Source organism: Triticum dicoccoides, chromosome 2B (genome assembly GCF_002162155.2).
Source record: "Triticum dicoccoides isolate Atlit2015 ecotype Zavitan chromosome 2B, WEW_v2.0, whole genome shotgun sequence".
In the NCBI taxonomy this organism is placed as follows: Eukaryota; Viridiplantae; Streptophyta; class Magnoliopsida; order Poales; family Poaceae; genus Triticum; species Triticum dicoccoides.
In genome coordinates this window covers 116096773-116113556 of record NC_041383.1, presented here as the reverse complement: position 1 = coordinate 116113556, position 16784 = coordinate 116096773, and the positions used below count along the sequence as shown (strand labels likewise).

Genomic DNA, 16784 nt, shown 5'->3' with positions numbered 1-16784 from the left:
CGTCGACCCCTCGGGCTTGGGCTGCCCGGACTCCTCCATGTCCGGCATCCGGATGGATCTGGGAGTGCTTGCTTTTCCCACACATATTTCGCTTCACCCACACGTATTTTCTGTGGCCCTCAAATTTTCTCACGGCTCTAAGGTAGTGAGGTGTGGTCTGACTGGCTGGTAGCTGCTAGCTTTTTCTCACCACAGAATCTATAGTGTCTTTCCCTTTCATAAGTGTGGCACCCCAGCTCAGAGAAAACCGGAACGCCCCGTATTCCATCCCAGAGATCGAGATGAAGTCTTCTAGAATACGGCACTGCACAGCATAGAACAAACCAGCTCTTTATTACAATCTATTTGGGGTATGAGGGGTTACATCGGCACGGCGACACTACACCTGCCATTGTTGCTCCATGCAAGCAGCAGAACAACATGATGCAGCGGGAGAACTCTAGCAGCGGAACAATGACGACGGTGGTGAACTCCACTCTGCAGGGACTCTGGCTGGAACGCTTATCCTAGCTCGCAAACAAAGAATCCACAACAAACAAGCATTCAAATCCGGCATGACCTGCAAACTGGCATGACATGCCAGGTCAGTACATTGAATGTACTTGCACGCTCACAATAATCCAGAAGCATTCAAGACAAACAACAGCATGGCAATTACAGGTTAAGCATGGATTATCATGATATCATCAGAACAACATAGCATGAACAACACGAACATGATACAGCGAGAACCACAACATGAACATGGCATGAACATACTAATCCGACAATACTAGCATGCAACATGATGACACTATCGTGCACTACTTATTCTGCTCGGTTTACCTCATAACCATCACATGCATCACTTACCAACCTCGGACATCACACGATCATCTCAGGATCAAATCAAGCTTGGTATAAACAATACCATAGTAATCATTAAATGATCACAAGGAGCTTGATCTTTACCCACTATTCTCGCACAACATCACGAACATCCAACAACTCGGTATCCTTGATACCACGGTGATCATTCACGAATCACAACCATGACCAACACTTGGTCTCAAATGGTGATCTTTCCGGCGATCACAACCATGACCAACACTTGGTCTCAAACGGTGATCTTTCCGGCGATCACAACCATGACCAACACTTGGTCTCAAACGGTGATCTTTCCGGTGATCACAACCATGACCAACACTTGGTCTCGAACGGTGATCTTTCCGGCGATCACAACCAACTTATCTCATCATCGAACTAGGGTTGTCATTAATCAAGTTATTATTAATATTGTTGACTCACAGTGTGACCGACACGAACAGGGCCCTTATCCGTGGGCGCGGCTATCGATAGATTTAATATACACTCTGCAGAGGTTAGCACACTATACCCACACCACGGAACCCATGGCCTCGCACTCCCATTCGGGTGGACCAGCGGTGGTTCGACAAAACCATCCTACTGCCATGACACTCTCCCGGCCACTCCAACTCAGGCTAGTCCTGGGTGGCCCCGTGTCTACCAAAGACACCAACGACCATCGTCATGGCCAAAACATAAACGTCCCTGCTATGTCTTGAGCTTGCGTTGGTTTTCCTTGAAGAGGAAAGGGTGATGCAGCAATAGTAGCGTAAGTATTTCCCTCAGTTTTTGAGAACCAAGGTATCAATCCAGTAGGAGGCTCCTCAAAAGTCCCATGCACCTACACAAATAAACAAAGAACTCGCAACCAACGCAATAGAGGGTTATCAATCCCTTCACGGCCACTTGCGAAAGTGAGATCTGATAGAGATAGTATGATAAGATAAATATATTTTTGGTATTTTATAATATAGATAGGAAAAGTAAAGATGCAAATAAAAGAAGATTGAAAGCTTATATGATAAAAGATAGACCCGGGGGCCATAGGTTTCACTAGTGGCTTCTCCCAAGATAGCATAAGTATTACGGTGGGTGAACAAATTACTGTCGAGCAATTGATAGAAAAGCGAATAATTATGAGATTATCTAGGTATGATCATGTATATAGGCATCACGTCCACGACAAGTAGACTGACTCCTGCCTGCATCTACTACTATTACTCCACACATCGACCGCTATCTAGCATGCATCTAGAGTATTAAGTTCATAAGAACAGAGTAACGCATTAAGAAAGATGACATGATGTAGATGGATAAACTCATGCAATATGATATAAACCCCATCTTTTTATCCTTGATGGCAACAATACAATACGTGCCTTGCTACCCCTATTGTCACTGGGTAAGGACACCGCAAGATTGAACCTAAAGCTAAGCACTTCTCCCATTGCAAGAAAGATCAATCTAGTATGCCAAACCAAACTGATAATTCGAAGAGACTTGCAAAGATAACTCAATCATACATAAAAGAATTCAGAGGAGATTCAAATATTTCTCATAGATAAACTTGATCATAAACCCACAATTCATCGGATCTCGACAAACACATCGCAAAAAGAGTTACATCGAATAGATCTCCAAGAAGATCAAGGAGAACATGGTATTGAGATCCAAAAAGAGAGAAGAAGCCATCTAGCTAATAACTATGGACCCGAAGGTTTGTGGTAAACTACTCACAACTCATCGGAGGGGCTATGGTGTTGATGTAGAAGCCCTCCATGGTCGATTCCCCCTCCGGCGGAGCGCCGGCGAAGGCTCCAAGATGGGATCTCGCGGATACAGAAGGTTACGGCGGTGGAAATAGTTTTTCGTTGGCTCCCTAGATGTTTTCAGGGTATGTGGGTATATATAGGAGGAAGAAGTAGGTCGGTGGCTGCCCGAGGGGCCCACGGATAGGGGGCGCGCCCTCCACCCTCGTGGCCGCCTTGGCTGCTTCTTGACTTGCACTGAAGTCCTCTGGATCACGTTCGTTCCAAAAATCACGCTCTCGAAGGTTTCATTCCATTTGGACTCCGTTTGATATTCCTTTTCTTCGAAATACTGAAATAGGCAAAAAACAACAATACAGGATGGGCCTCCGGTTAGTAGGTTAGTCCCAAAAATGATATAAATGTGTAAAATAAAGCCCATAAACATCCAAAATAGGTAATATAATAGCATGAAACAATCAAAAATTATAGATACGTTGGAGACGTATCAAGCATCCCCAAGCTTAATTTCTGCTCGTCCTCGAGTAGGTAAATGATAAAAAGAATTTTTGATGTGGAATGCTACCTAGCATAATTCTCAATGTAATTTTCTTTATTGTGGCATGAATGTTCAGATCCAAATGATTCAAAATAAAAGTTCATATTGACATAAGAAATAGTAATACTTCAAGCATACTAATCAAACTAATCATGTCTTCTCAAAATAACATGGCTAAAGAAAGTTCATCCCTACAAAATCATATAGTTAGGCTATGCTTCATTTTCGTCACACAAAAATGCTCTCAAATTCTACACCCCCGATGACAAGCCAAGCAATTGTTTTGTACTTAAATAATCTCAAAAAAATTCAACTTTCATGCAATACATGAGCGTGAGCCATGGATATAGTACTATGGATGGAATAGAATATGATGATGGGGATTGTGTGGAGAAGACAAAAAAGGAGAAAGTCTCATATTGACGAGGATAATCAACGGGCTATGGAGATGCCCATCAATTGATGTCAACATGAGTAGTAGGGATTGCCATGCAATGGAAGCACTAGAGCTATAAATGTATGAAAGCTCAACAAAAGAAACCTAGTGGGTGTGCATCCAACTTGCTTGCTCAAGAAGACCTAGGGCATTTTGAGGAAGCCCATCATAGGAATATACAATCCAAGTTCTATAATGAAAAATTCCCACTATTATATGAAAGTGACGACATATGAGACTCGCTATATGAAGAACATGGTGCTACTTTGAAGCACAAGTGTGGAAAAAGAGATAGTAACATTGCCCCTTTTTTATTTATTTTCTTTTTTTTTCTTTTTTTGGGCCTTTCTTTTTTCTTTTGGCCTTTCTTTTTTTTTCTTTTTTTTCTTCGGCCTTTCTTTTTTTACCTTTTGGCCTTTCTTTTTTTTCTTTGGGGACAATGCTCTAATGATGATGATCATCACACTTTTATTGATTTACAACTCATGAATTACAACTCAAAACTAGAACAAGATATGACTCTATATGAATGCCTCCGGCGGTGTACCGGGATGGGCAATGAATCAAGAGTGACATGTATGAAAAATTATGCAAAGTGGCCTTGCCACAAATACGATGTCAACTACATGATCATGCAATGGCAATATGACAATAGTAATGCGTGTCATGATGATAAATGGAACGGTGGAAAGTTGCATGGCAATATATCTCGGAATGGCTATGGAAATGCCATGATAGGTAGGTATGGTGGCTGTTTTGAGGAAGATATAAGGAGGTTTATGTGTGATAGAGCGTATCATATCACGGGGTTTGGATGCACCGGCGAAGTTTGCACCAACTCTCAAGGTGAGAAAGGGCAATGCACGGTACCAAAGAGGCTAGCAATGATGGAAAGGTAAAAGTGTGTATAATCCATGGACTCAACATTAGTCAAAAGAACTCATATACTTGGTGCAAACTATGGACCCGAAGGTTTGTGGTAAACTACTCACAACTCATCGGAGGGGCTATGGCGTTCATGTAGAAGCCCTCCATGGTCGATTCCCCCTCCGGCGGAGCGCCGGCGAAGGCTCCAAGATGGGATCTCGCGGATACAGAAGGTTACGGCGGTGGAAATAGTTTTTCATTGGCTCCCTAGATATTTTTGGGGTACATGGGTATATATAGGAGGAAGAAGTAGGTCGGTGGCCGCCCGAGGTGCCCACGAGATAGGCGGTGCGCCCTCCACCCTCGTGGCCGCCTCGGCTTCTTCTTGACTTGCACTCCAAGTCCTCTAGATCACGTTCGTGTTAGAGTTATAATATAAGTCATGTACCCCTTTGTATTTATCCCGTTGTATAAGGGGTTTCCTGCGTATGTTCCACACCTGTACATGTATATATATATATCGTCCTATGGCCTCATGGGAATACAAGTTGCCTATTCCTAACATGGTATTAGAGCTAGGTTAATTTTTTCGCACGCTGCAACTCGTGCGTTCGATCCCTCCTCTCCAGATCGATCTCCTCTCTCGATCTCTCACCTCTCCCGATCGGCGATCGAAGCAGCAGGCCGCAGGGGGCGATCTCTCTCCTCTCCCGATCGGCGATCGAAGCTGCCGCTCCCGCTCGATCTCTGAATCGCTCGAAGGACTCCATCGACAGATCGCTAAGCACCGAAGCTGCCGCTCCCTTTCGATCTCAGCATCGCTCGAAGGCCGCCTCTGCGTGATCGCTCAGCAGGCCCAGAGGGGTTCGTCCCGCAGGAAGGATTCCATCGCTCCCGCACTGCCACCTCCGCCTAATCGCTCGATCTCATCTCTCGCTCGTAGGCCCGACTCCGGGTTCCTAAAAAATGTCTCCTGCATCGGGCTATGTTGCTATCCCTCGCTGTCCGGTGATCTTTGATGGTACTAACTACACTGAGTTTACAGGATTCATGCGCATTCACATGCGTGGCATCCGTCTTTGGGGTGCTCTTTCTGGCGAGGTCTGCTGTCCGCCACGTCCGGTTCCTCCGGTGGCTCCTATTCCTCCGACTCCACCAGTTCTTCCTACGGATGCTAATCAGGCCGCCAAGGATGCGGCTAAGCTTGCTGATGAGGCTGCTGATCGTGCTTACGATGAGAGGGTTTTGGCTTATGAGGAGGCTCTTCAGACATATCATGGTGCTCTGTCTGTTTACACCCAGTGGCTTGATGATGATGCTCGTGCTGCAGCTGTTCTCACTGCTAGTGTTCTGCCCCAGTTTGCTTCTGAGTTGCTGGGTCTTCCTACTGTCTTTGAGATGTGGACCCGTCTTCGTCAGCGCTATGAGCCCTCTAGTGATGCCCTTTACCTTTCTCTGGTCCGTCAGGAGCATGCTCTTTAGCAGGGAGACTCTACTGTTGATGACTTCTATGCACAGAGTTCTGCTATCTGGCGCCAGCTTGATTCTCTCCGCAGTGCTGGTTGTCGTACCTGCCCCTGTTGCTAGGCTGTCCAGGCCAATTTGGAGTTTCATCGCGTCTATGAGTTCCTGTCTCGGCTTCGTAAGGAGTTTGAGCCCCGGCGTGCTCAGTTGTTTGCTCGTGGCCATATTTCTCTCATGGAGGCGCTTTCTGAGATTCGTGCTGAGGAGACTTGCTTACGTGGTGCTGGTTTGCTGGAGGTTCCCTCTGTGCTCGTTACTCGTGCTCCTACGCCACCTGCTGCACTGACCCCTTCTCGCTCGAGTGCTCCGCCGCTCTTGCCCACTCCTTCTGGAGGCTCAGGTCGCCCCCGTCCATGTTGCGACTATTGCAACAATGACGGTCATCTTGACTCTCAGTGCTACACGAAGAAGAAACACCTGCGCAAGGCGCGATCATCATCTTCAGGGACTTCGTCATCTACCTTGACAACTTCAGCCATTGTTTTGACTAAGCAGGATATTCTGAGACTTAAGCGTCTGCTTGCGGCTTCAGGTTCTTCCTCGACGGGTACTGCTGGTTCTGTGACTGATGCTTCCCGCACTGAGCAATCACCCTCTACACAGTCAGGTACATCCCCATGGGTTCTGGACTCTGGAGCTTCTTTTCATATGTCTTCTCATTCTTCCACTTTGTCCTCTCTTCGATCACTGGATTCTCCTGTTCATGTCTTCACTGCTGATGGTACTCCACTTTCTGTTGCTAGTAGAGGCAATCTTACCACTCCTTCTTATTATGTTCCTGATGTTGCTCATGTTCCTCGACTTACCATGAATCTGTTTTCTGCTAGTCAACTTACTGATTCTGGTTGTCGCGTCATCCTTGACGTTGACTCTTGTTCTGTCCAGGACCGTCGCACGCACACTCTGGTTGGGGCTGGCCCTCGCCGCCGTGATTCTCAGGGTCTTTGGGAGTTGGACTGGCTTCATGTTCCTTCCGCTGCCACCACCATCGCCAGTTCTTCCGCTTCTGTCGCCTCCGTTACTGGTTCCTTCCAGCAGTGGCATCATCGACTTGGTCATCTGTGTGGTTCTCGGTTGTCTTCTTTAGTTCGTCGAGGTCTTCTGGGGTCTGTCTCAGGAGATGTCTCTTTAGAGTGTCAGGGTTGTCATCTTGGCAAGCAGATTCAGTTACCATATTCACATAGTGAGTCAGTGTCCAAGCGTCCTTTCGATTTAGTCCATTCTGATGTATGGGGTCCGACCCCTTTTGCTTCGAAAGGTGGTCATAAATACTATATTATTTTCATAGATGATTTCTCTCGTTACACATGGCTTTATTTCATGACTTCTCGTTCTGAGGTGTTGTCTATTTATAAGCATTTTGATGCCATGGGTCATACTCAGTTCTCTTCACCCATTCGTGTTTTTCGTGTTGACTCCGCTGGCGAGTATATCTCTAAGATGTTGCGTGGTGTTCTTGCTGAGCAAGGGACTCTCTCTCAATTCTCTTGTCCTAGTGCTCATGCTCAGAATGGTGTGGCTGAGCGAAAACATCGACATCTTCTTGAGACGGCTCGTGCATTGATGATTGCTGCCTCTCTCCCGCCTCATTTTTGGGCTGAGGCCGTCTCCACATCCACCTATCTTATCAATATACAGCCTTCCGCTGCTCTACAGGGTGGTGTTCCTTTCGAGCGACTTTTTGATCGTTCTCCCGATTACTCGATGCTTCGCTCGTTTGGTTGTGTTTGCTATGTTCTTCTTGCTCCTCGTGAACGCAGCAAACTGACCGCTCAGTCTGTTGAGTGTGTCTTCTTAGGCTACAGTGATGAGCATAAGGGCTATCGTTGTTGGGATCCTATCGGTCGTCGGATGCGTATCTCTCGAGACGTGACTTTTGATGAGTCTCGTCCCTTCTACCCATGCCCATCTTCCTCAACTTTTTCAGTGCAGGATATCTCTTTCCTCACTTTTCCTGACTCACCTATCACCCCCGTCGAGCCTGTACCTCTCCATTCCACTTCCTCTCCTTCTCCACCTCTAGTTGATTTGTAGCCACCATCCTCCCCGGTCTCCTCTCCCAGCATGTCACCGGGTTCTCCACCTTCATCTTCGGTGACTTCTTCGTCGCCACCCCCCGATTCTACCTTGACGATTCCTCCTATTATTCCATCTTTTCCTCAGCATTACACTCGTCGTCCACGACCAGTCAATGCCTCTGTGGATGAGTCGTCATCTTCCTCTTAGCCAACTTATGGCTTGCGTTCTCGTCCTCGTCCGCCTATTGATCGCTTTGGATTTCCCACCGCTGGTGCTGCTGTTCTTGAGCCGACTTCTTACCGTCAGGCTGTTGTTCATCCTGAATGGCAGTTTGCGATGGCAGAGGAGATTGCTGCTCTTGAATGCACTGGTACCTGGGATCTTGTTTCTCTTCCTCCCGGAGTCCGCCGATCACTTGTAAGTGGGTCTACAAGGTTAAGACTCGCTCCGATGGTTCTCTTGAGCGTCACAAAGCTCATCTTGTGGCTCGTGGTTTTCAGCAGGAGCACGGTCGTGATTATGACGAGACTTTTGCTCCTGTGGCCCATATGACCACTGTTCGTACACTTCTTGTTGTTGCCTCTGCACGCCACTGGTCTATATCTCAGCTTGATGTTAAGAATGCCTTTCTAAATGGTGAGCTGCCTGAGGAGGTGTACATGCAGCCACCACCTGGGTATTCTGTTCCTGATGGCATGGTATATCGTCTTCGTCGCTCTCTCTATGGCCTTAAGCAAGCCCTCCGCGCCTGGTTTGAGCGCGTTGCCTCTGTGATCACTGTTGCTGGTTTTTCAGCAAGTGCTCATGATCCAGCATTGTTTATTCACCTTTCTCCTCGTGGTCGGACTCTTCTTCTTCTCTATGTTGATGGCATGATCATCACGGGGGATGACCCCGAGTATATTGCCTTTGTAAAGGCCCGTCTTAGTGAGCAGTTTCTTATATCTCATCTTGGACCTCTTCGCTACTTTCTTGGGATTGAAGTCTCTTCTACCTTTGATGGCTTTTTTATATCCCAGGAAAAGTATATCCAGGATCTTCTTGCTCGTGCTGCTCTTACTGATGAGCGCGTTGTTGAGACTCCTATGGAGCTCAATGTTCACCTCCGTGCTACTGATGGTGATCCTCTCCCTGACCCGACGCGTTATCGTCATCTTGTTGGTAGTCTTGTCTATCTAGCTATCACTCGTCCAGACATCTCTTATCCGGTTCATATTCTGAGTCAGTTTGTCTCTGCTCCCACATCGGTTCACTATAGTCATCTCCTTCGTGTTCTCCGATATCTTCGAGGCACGATCTCTCACCGTCTCTTCTTTCCTCGCTCTAGTTCTTTACAGCTTCAGGCCTATTCGGATGCTACGTGGGCTAGTGATCCTTCAGATCGCCATTCACTTTCTGCTTACTGTGTTTTTCTTGGTGGTTCTCTCATTGCCTGGAAGACGAAGAAACAGCTTGCAGTTTCCCGTTTGAGTGCCGAGGCTGAGTTGCGAGCAATGGCTCTTTTGAAGGCAGAGGTGACTTGGTTACGGTGGTTACTTCAGGATTTTGGTGTTTCTGTCACTACACCGACTCTGCCCTTATCTGACAGTACAGGTGCTATCAGCATTGCGCGCGATCCTGTGAAGCATGAGCTCACCAAGCATATTGGTGTTGATGCTTTCTATGTGCGCGCTGGTGTGCAGGATCAGGTTATTGCTCTTCAGTATGTGCCTTACGAGTTATAGTTAGCGGATTTCCTGACGAAGGCCCAGACTAGAGCACAACATGGCTTTTATCTCTCCAAACTCAGTGTTGTTCGTCCACCATGAGTTTGAGGGGGGGTGTTAGAGTTATAATATAAGTCATGTATCCCTTTGTATTTATCCCGTTGTATAAGGGGTTTCCTGCATATGTTCCACACCTGTACATGTATATATATATATCGGCCTATGGCCTCATGGGAATACAAGTTGCCTATTCCTAACAGTTCGTTCCAAAATCACGCCCCCGAAGGTTTCTGTTGGTGTCAAAACCGGCGGATCTCGGGTAGGGGGTCCCGAACTGTGCGTCTAGGCGGATGGTAATAGGAGACAAGGGACACGATGTTTTTACCCAGGTTCGGGCCCTCTCGATGGAGGTAAAACCCTACTCCTGCTTGATTTATATCGATGATATGGGTAGTACAAGAGTGGATCTACCACGAGATCAAGGAGGCTAAACCCTAGAAGCTAGCCTATGGTATGATTGTTGTTGTGTCCTACGGACTAAAACCCTCCGGTTTATATAGACAACGAAGAGGGCTAGGGTTACACAGAATCGGTTACAATGGTAGGAGATCTACATATCCATATCGCCAAGCTTGCCTTCCACGCCAAGGTAAGTCCCATCCAGACACGGGACGAAGTCTTCAATCTTGTCTCTTCATAGTCTTGGAGTCCGGCCGATGATGATAGTTCGGCTATCCAGACACCCCCTAGTCCGGGACTCCCTTAGTAGCCCCTGAACAAGGCTTGAATGACGACGAGTCCGGCGCGCATATTGTCTTCGGCATTGCAAGGCGGGTTCCTCCTCCGAATAATTTATAGAAGACTGTGAACACCAGGATAGTGTCCGGCTCTGCAAAATAAATTCCACATACCACCGTAGAGAGAATAATATTTACACAAGTTCAATCTGCTGACGTATCTTGTGGCGTGACGTCACACCACAACCAAGCTTTTACTCGAATCGTTTTTATTATACCACCTCAGCGCGTTTAGCGAAGTGGTTTCCTTGGCACGTCTTGTCGAAGCAGAGATCGTGTTCCCCTTATTCCGGGATTCTCATCAGTACGGACGTGGGTAACCCAACCGCGCCCGTTGCCACGCCCCCTCCATCGAAGGTGAGTTCCAAACGGTCACGGGGACGGCTCTTGGTATTCTCCCTCTTTATAATGAGACCAAGGCCCGTTCCTTTTCTTCAATCCTCAATCGAATCCGCCCCTCGCCCCGAGTTCCAACACCCAGGGATCCAGATTCGGGAACTTTGGACCTTCGACAATGTCCGGCTCCGACCTACAGGGCCGGTGGATGCCCTCCTCCGTCACGGAAGAGGACGTGCTAAAGCTGAGAGACGCCGGGTACTTAACCTACGAGATTTCGCATAGGTTACCTGCCCAAGGGCAAGTCGTTCCTACTCCCGAGCCTGGTGAGAGTGTCGTGTTCATGTCTCACCTCCGTCGGGGTTTAGGCTTCCCGATGGATCCCTTCGTGAGGGGGCTCATGTTTTACTATGGGCTGGAATTCCACAACTTGGCTCCGGAGTCCATCCTCCACATCTCATCATTTATTGTCGTCTGCGAAGCCTTCCTCCGCACTACCCCTCACTTCGGTTTGTGGCTCAAAACCTTCAACGTGGAGCCGAAGATGATTGAGGGGCGTCAGGCAGAGTGCGGCAGGGCGGTTATAAGCAAGAGGGCCGATGCTCCATGGCCCGAGGGCGCTTTTCAGGAGGAGCTTGGCTTGTGGCAACAGGAGTGGTTCTATATCACCGCTCCCAGGGGCAGCAGGCAGAGGCCGCCGCCCGACTTTCGCTCGGGCCCCCCACAATGGCTGACGTCATGGGTCAACAATGGGCTTGACTGGGGGCCGTCCAAGGACATACCCCTATTGCAGGGCCGGATTCGAGACCTCCAAGAGAGGGAGATCAATCTGGTCGTAGTGACGTGGGTTATGCTGATTCGGCGTCTTCTGCCCTGCAAACGTCGCCCCCTCCGCCTATGGGAATTCAATCCGGAGGGACCACGAGCTCTCCAACACTTCATGGGTACGACACCCATAGAGATGTACAAACTGTTCTTCGGATCACAAGAGATGTGTCCGGTCTTGTGTCCGGATTTGACCGAGGACGCTGGCTTAAGCTGCAATCGCCCGGATACTCAAGTAAGTGGCCCTGTGTCTGGACATATCATCCATTTATTTATCATGGGCTTGCCTTTTAACCAGCTATCCCTTGGACAGGAGTGGATAGCGCAAGCAAAACTGGTACGGTGTCCGGCCCCCCTCCCGGAGACCACGCCGGATCCGGTGTTAGTCAAGATGCTGGAGGTTGCGCCTTCAGATGAGGGCGAACGGGAAAATAGGAAAATTAGTGCCTCTGCTAAGGAGGCTCTCAAAGAAGGGGGGATCGAGAACCCCTCCCTCCAGGGGGAGAAGAGGACCGCTTCCAAAGATCCGGAGGCCAAGGCCTCAAAGCGGGGGAAGAAATCTTCATCGGAGGGTCCTGCGCCAGGAGAAGCCCCGATCGCACTATTTCCCCAAGGGAATCAGCCCTCCAGCGAGCCGTAAGTAGAAAAGGGAGCTTTGTAATAAGGGACATCCCTATTTTTATTTCTGAGGATAACCGGAGTTCTTACCTTGTAGTTCGGATCTCAGCCCTTCTCAGTAGAGCTCATCTTCGGGGGATCTTCGTCCGAAGATGATGGAGAGTGAAACACCTCCATTTGCCGCTCCGTCAGGCGGGGCGAACAACCCTGAGGTGTCGTCGCGGAGGGTCTCCTCGAGTCCGGCGGGGCCGGAGAGTTCGGCACCAACTGGTGTACGGCCGGGGGAGCTGAAGGATCTGCTCGAGAGGGCGTCTATCTCAGAAGATCACCGTACTTTAATGAGTATGGTGATTGAAAGGATTTCATCCGCTGAGAGCGGGTTGCATGAGGCCATCAGAAGTTTACTGACGGGGTTTGAGGTACGTAAAAATGACATACCTTTTGACAGTTTTGCACATAGAGTGCGCCCTGTATAGATAGTAGCCCCTGAGAGTCGGTACGTTGTCAGAAGCGACGGCGTGCCGAGGATCATAAACTCAGTGTTAAGATGTCGCTGTTCCTATTCAGGGAGCGGAGCGTTCGCTGGCCAGCCGGACTGATAGAGTTGCCGAACTGAAGCGGCAACTGGACGTTGCGGATGCGGACATCGCGCTTGTCCATAAGCGACTTGACAAGTTACAAGGTGGGTGGTTTCTCCACGGTCACCTGGTAAGGGAGCTGATGCTTACGCCTTACCATATGTATGCTTGATGCAGATGGCGCCGCTGCTATGGAGGGCCTTCGGGCAGAGCTTGCTCGAGCCAAGGAGCAAGCCAGAAGGAGTGATGCGGCTGCCTCGAAGGCAGCCGAAGAGCTAAAAGCCGAAAAGGCTGCTCACTACCGAAGCAGGGAGGAGATGGCTGGAATGGCCGTGAAGCTGAAGGATGCTACCGACCGCCATGAGGTTCTTGAAAGAGAACGCCGAGCGGGGCAAGAGGACCTGAAGAAGGCCACCGCCGAAGCCAAGGATGCCCGTTCTGCAATGAGTGCTATAAAGGAGGAGCTGCGTCAGGCCGGAGACATTGCGGCTGGAAAGCCCTTTCTGCTGCGCAGGAAGTTCACGGATCAGAAGTATGCTCAGTTGGGCCAGTTGTGGGGTGCGGAGGATCCTTATCTGGATTTGGCGGCAAGTGCGATGGACGCAGTCGTGCACTTCCGAAGCCAAAAGGATCACGAGATGGAAGAGCTTTTTTGGTCTCAATTCCATAGTCCGGAGCGTCCCCTTCCGTTAACCGGTCGGTTGGCTGAGTGGGCTGAGCTGAATAGGCTGTCCGGACTTGCCATGAAGGACGTCGTGGCTCATCTGCGGCCGGAAAGGCCCAAGCCGAAGAGTTACTTTTGTTTAGTGCAGCAATTCCTTGATGCGGTGCCACATATCAAGGCGATGAAGCGGTCGGCATGCATAGAGGGTGCACGGATGGCTCTCGCCCGTGTCAAAACATACTGGGCAGAGATGGATGCCACCGACGTTGCATCCCGGGATTCGGATAGAAGCCGATTACCCGCTGAGCACTATTTTGAGGAAGTCCTGCGGGGCGCTCGTTTAGTAGAGTCGCAGTGCTCGAAAAATGTTATGTTCAAATGACATGTATGATTTGTAAAACCATATTTATAATATAAGGGCTTTTTATACTTGTGCGTTCAAGTATTGAAATTCCTCCTGTGCGGCCGTTAATGTATATGTATATGTAACCTGAAAGATGGTAGTCTTCGGCTTCAGCCCCCACGCACATGGTGCGGGGGTGTTTGCAAAAAAGCGCATTTTCACACTTAATCCAACATCTTAGTCCTGTGAAGGAGGTGGTAGCGTAGCAAACGAGGCAACCGGACTATAATGCTTTATCACTTTCACTTAGCCATAGGAGTTCGAAGGTGGAGCTACGATATAGCCCCTAGGGGCACCGCGCTCTCCGAATTCTGGGCGCGTATGTGCCTGACCGGGAAACGGTCCTTCGTCAAAGCGGAGGAATACTAGACATTCCGGTAGTCGATCGAGTGGTTGACCAGTCTCTCGCTATATCATGATAGTCAGTTTTCGGCTTTCTCTACTAAGGTGCTCGCCTGGCCGAACCGGGGCACAATCGCAATAGTTCTCCTGGTGCCGCGTTAGCCGATAATACGGAACGTAAGGCAACAAAACACAGGAGCCGGACAAACCCAACATTTGACCAAAGACATGATTCGGAGCTGATGCATATAAGGCCTAACTCGAGACGCCGAACACTCCCTAAGGTATTCGGTCTTTATGAAAGACGGGCCGAACGATGCCCTAAGCCCCTAGTGTCCACGTACGCGCGAAATCTTCTGACGCGGCCGATGCCAAAACGCCAGCCTCCTCCTTGGTTATGATAAGAAACCGGGGGATGTATAGCAACAAGAGACAGTAGAAAAGGTTTACGCAGGGTCTTAATCTGAAAAGAATCCTTGTAACGGGTCCCTGTTGCACGTATGCGCCTGTGTCTCCGTTGTGCTGTATTCTGGATGGGTGTAGCACGTTGTTCATTTGTAAAAGAGAAGAACTTAGTTTGAAGAAAAGATCATGCGAAAAATGCATGTAAAAAAGAGTATGATTTTAAAAAATGAATAAAATTGAGCATTATTGGCTCTCATTCTTCGTTCGTGCAACCCCTTGTAAAGGGGTATGCGGCTGGGAAGCCCCTTGTTTGTTTATGCCAGACTCGCCTAGCCGTGTCCGGGGTCTAAATGACCTATTTTAGGGGCTTCGATCAGCCAGGCCGGATTATTTTGTGGCTGTCAAGGCAGTCTCACGTTTTTCCGTGGTCGAGGAACACTCTAAGTTACCCTTTAATGAGATGATGCCGCGTGGACCGGGCATTTTAAGTGTAAGAGACGCGTAATGCGGTATTGCGTTAAAGCGGGCGAAAGCTTCGCGTCCCAATAGTGCTTGATGGCTACTTTTAAATGGGGCGATATGGAAGATTAGCTTTTCGTGACGGAAGTTGTCGGATGAACCGAACACAACTTCTAGTAGTAAGGAGCCCGTACTATTGGCATAAGGGTCTGGCGTCGCTTCTTTAAAGGAAGTGCTGCTATGGCGAATTTTGGTAGGGTCTATCCCCATTCTGCGGATGGTGTCCTGGTATAGCAGGTTTGTATCACTGCCGCCGTCCATTAGGACTTGTGTAAATTGTAGTCCGTCGATTATAGGATCCAATATCAAAGCAGTCCATCCTGCGTTTCGAATACTTCTGGAGTAATCCAGATGGTCGAAAGTAATTGGTTTTGACATCCAATCTCGGGATTCCCCTGGGGTGGACCGTGCGGCACGTGCTTTGATAGATGCCGCCCTATTTTTCCTTGTTATCACTTGAAGTGAATTCACTGTTTTGACTTCTTGTGGGAAGTTCTTTTGTTTTCCGGCGCTCTGCTTGTGGGGTTCGTCGTCGTCCTCACTTGGTGTGTCGAGCCCCTTGTGTTCGGCGTTAAGTCGGCCGGACTGCTTGAAGACCCAACAATCTCTGTGGGTATGGTTTGCAGGCTCCCCGGGGGTACTGTGAATTTGACATATCCTATCCAAGATTTTGTTTAGGTTGGATAGCTCGTCACTATTGTCCTTAAGAGGCAGTGTTTTGTTGTTCGGCCGAGAGCTTTTGAACCCGGCGTTGACCGTCGTGTTCTTTGGGCCATTTTCCTTAGTCCGGCGCTTGTCTTTTCTCCGTCCTGGCTTCCCATTTCCATCCCTGACCTCGGATGTACTTGGGTCGCTGGTGCTGCATCTTGCCAGCCAGCTATCTTCTCCCGCGCAGAAGCGGGTCATGAGGCTCGTTAGTGCGGTCATTGTCCTTGGCTTTTCCTGGCCGAGGTGTCTGGCGAGCCATTCGTCTCGGACGTTATGTTTAAATGCTGCTAAGGCCTCGGTGTCCGGATAGTCGACTATTTGGTTCTTTTTGGTGAGGAACCTGTTCCAGAATTTGCGTGCTGACTCTCCGGGCTGTTGAGTTATGTGACTTAAATCGTCTGCATCTGGAGGGCGGACATAAGTTCCCTGAAAGTTTGCTCGAAACGCATCCTCGAGCTCTTCCCAACTTCCGATGGTATTTTCTGGGAGGCTTTTGAGCCAATGCCGGGCTGGCCCTTTGAGCTTGAGGGGTAGGTATTTTATGGCGTGGAGATCGTCTCCTCTAGCCATATGTATGTGTAGGATATAATCCTCAATCCATACTCCGGGGTCTGTTGTTCCGTCATATGCCTCTATGTTTAGGGGTTTGAATCCCGCTGGAAATTCATGATCCAGTACCTCATCTGTGAAACATAGTGGGTGTGCGGCGCCCCTGTATTTAGGTGTGCCGTTATCTTCGAATACTCGGCGTGTTGTGTTGCTTCCTGGAGCCTTCTTTTTTGGCCCATAGATGGACCTGACCGGGCCATCCTTTTTGCAAGGATCCTTATGTGGATCATGTGCCGACTTGTGTGCGGCACCGCTTGCCGCTCTTAGCCTGTCAT

At 48.9% G+C, this 16784-nt stretch overlaps 1 pseudogene; it reads left to right on the top strand.

Annotated features, from left to right (window-relative positions):
* The first annotated feature begins 5422 nt into the window (after positions 1-5422).
* LOC119360616 overlaps positions 5423-16784 on the top strand; it is a 60799-nt pseudogene continuing 49437 nt past the window's right edge.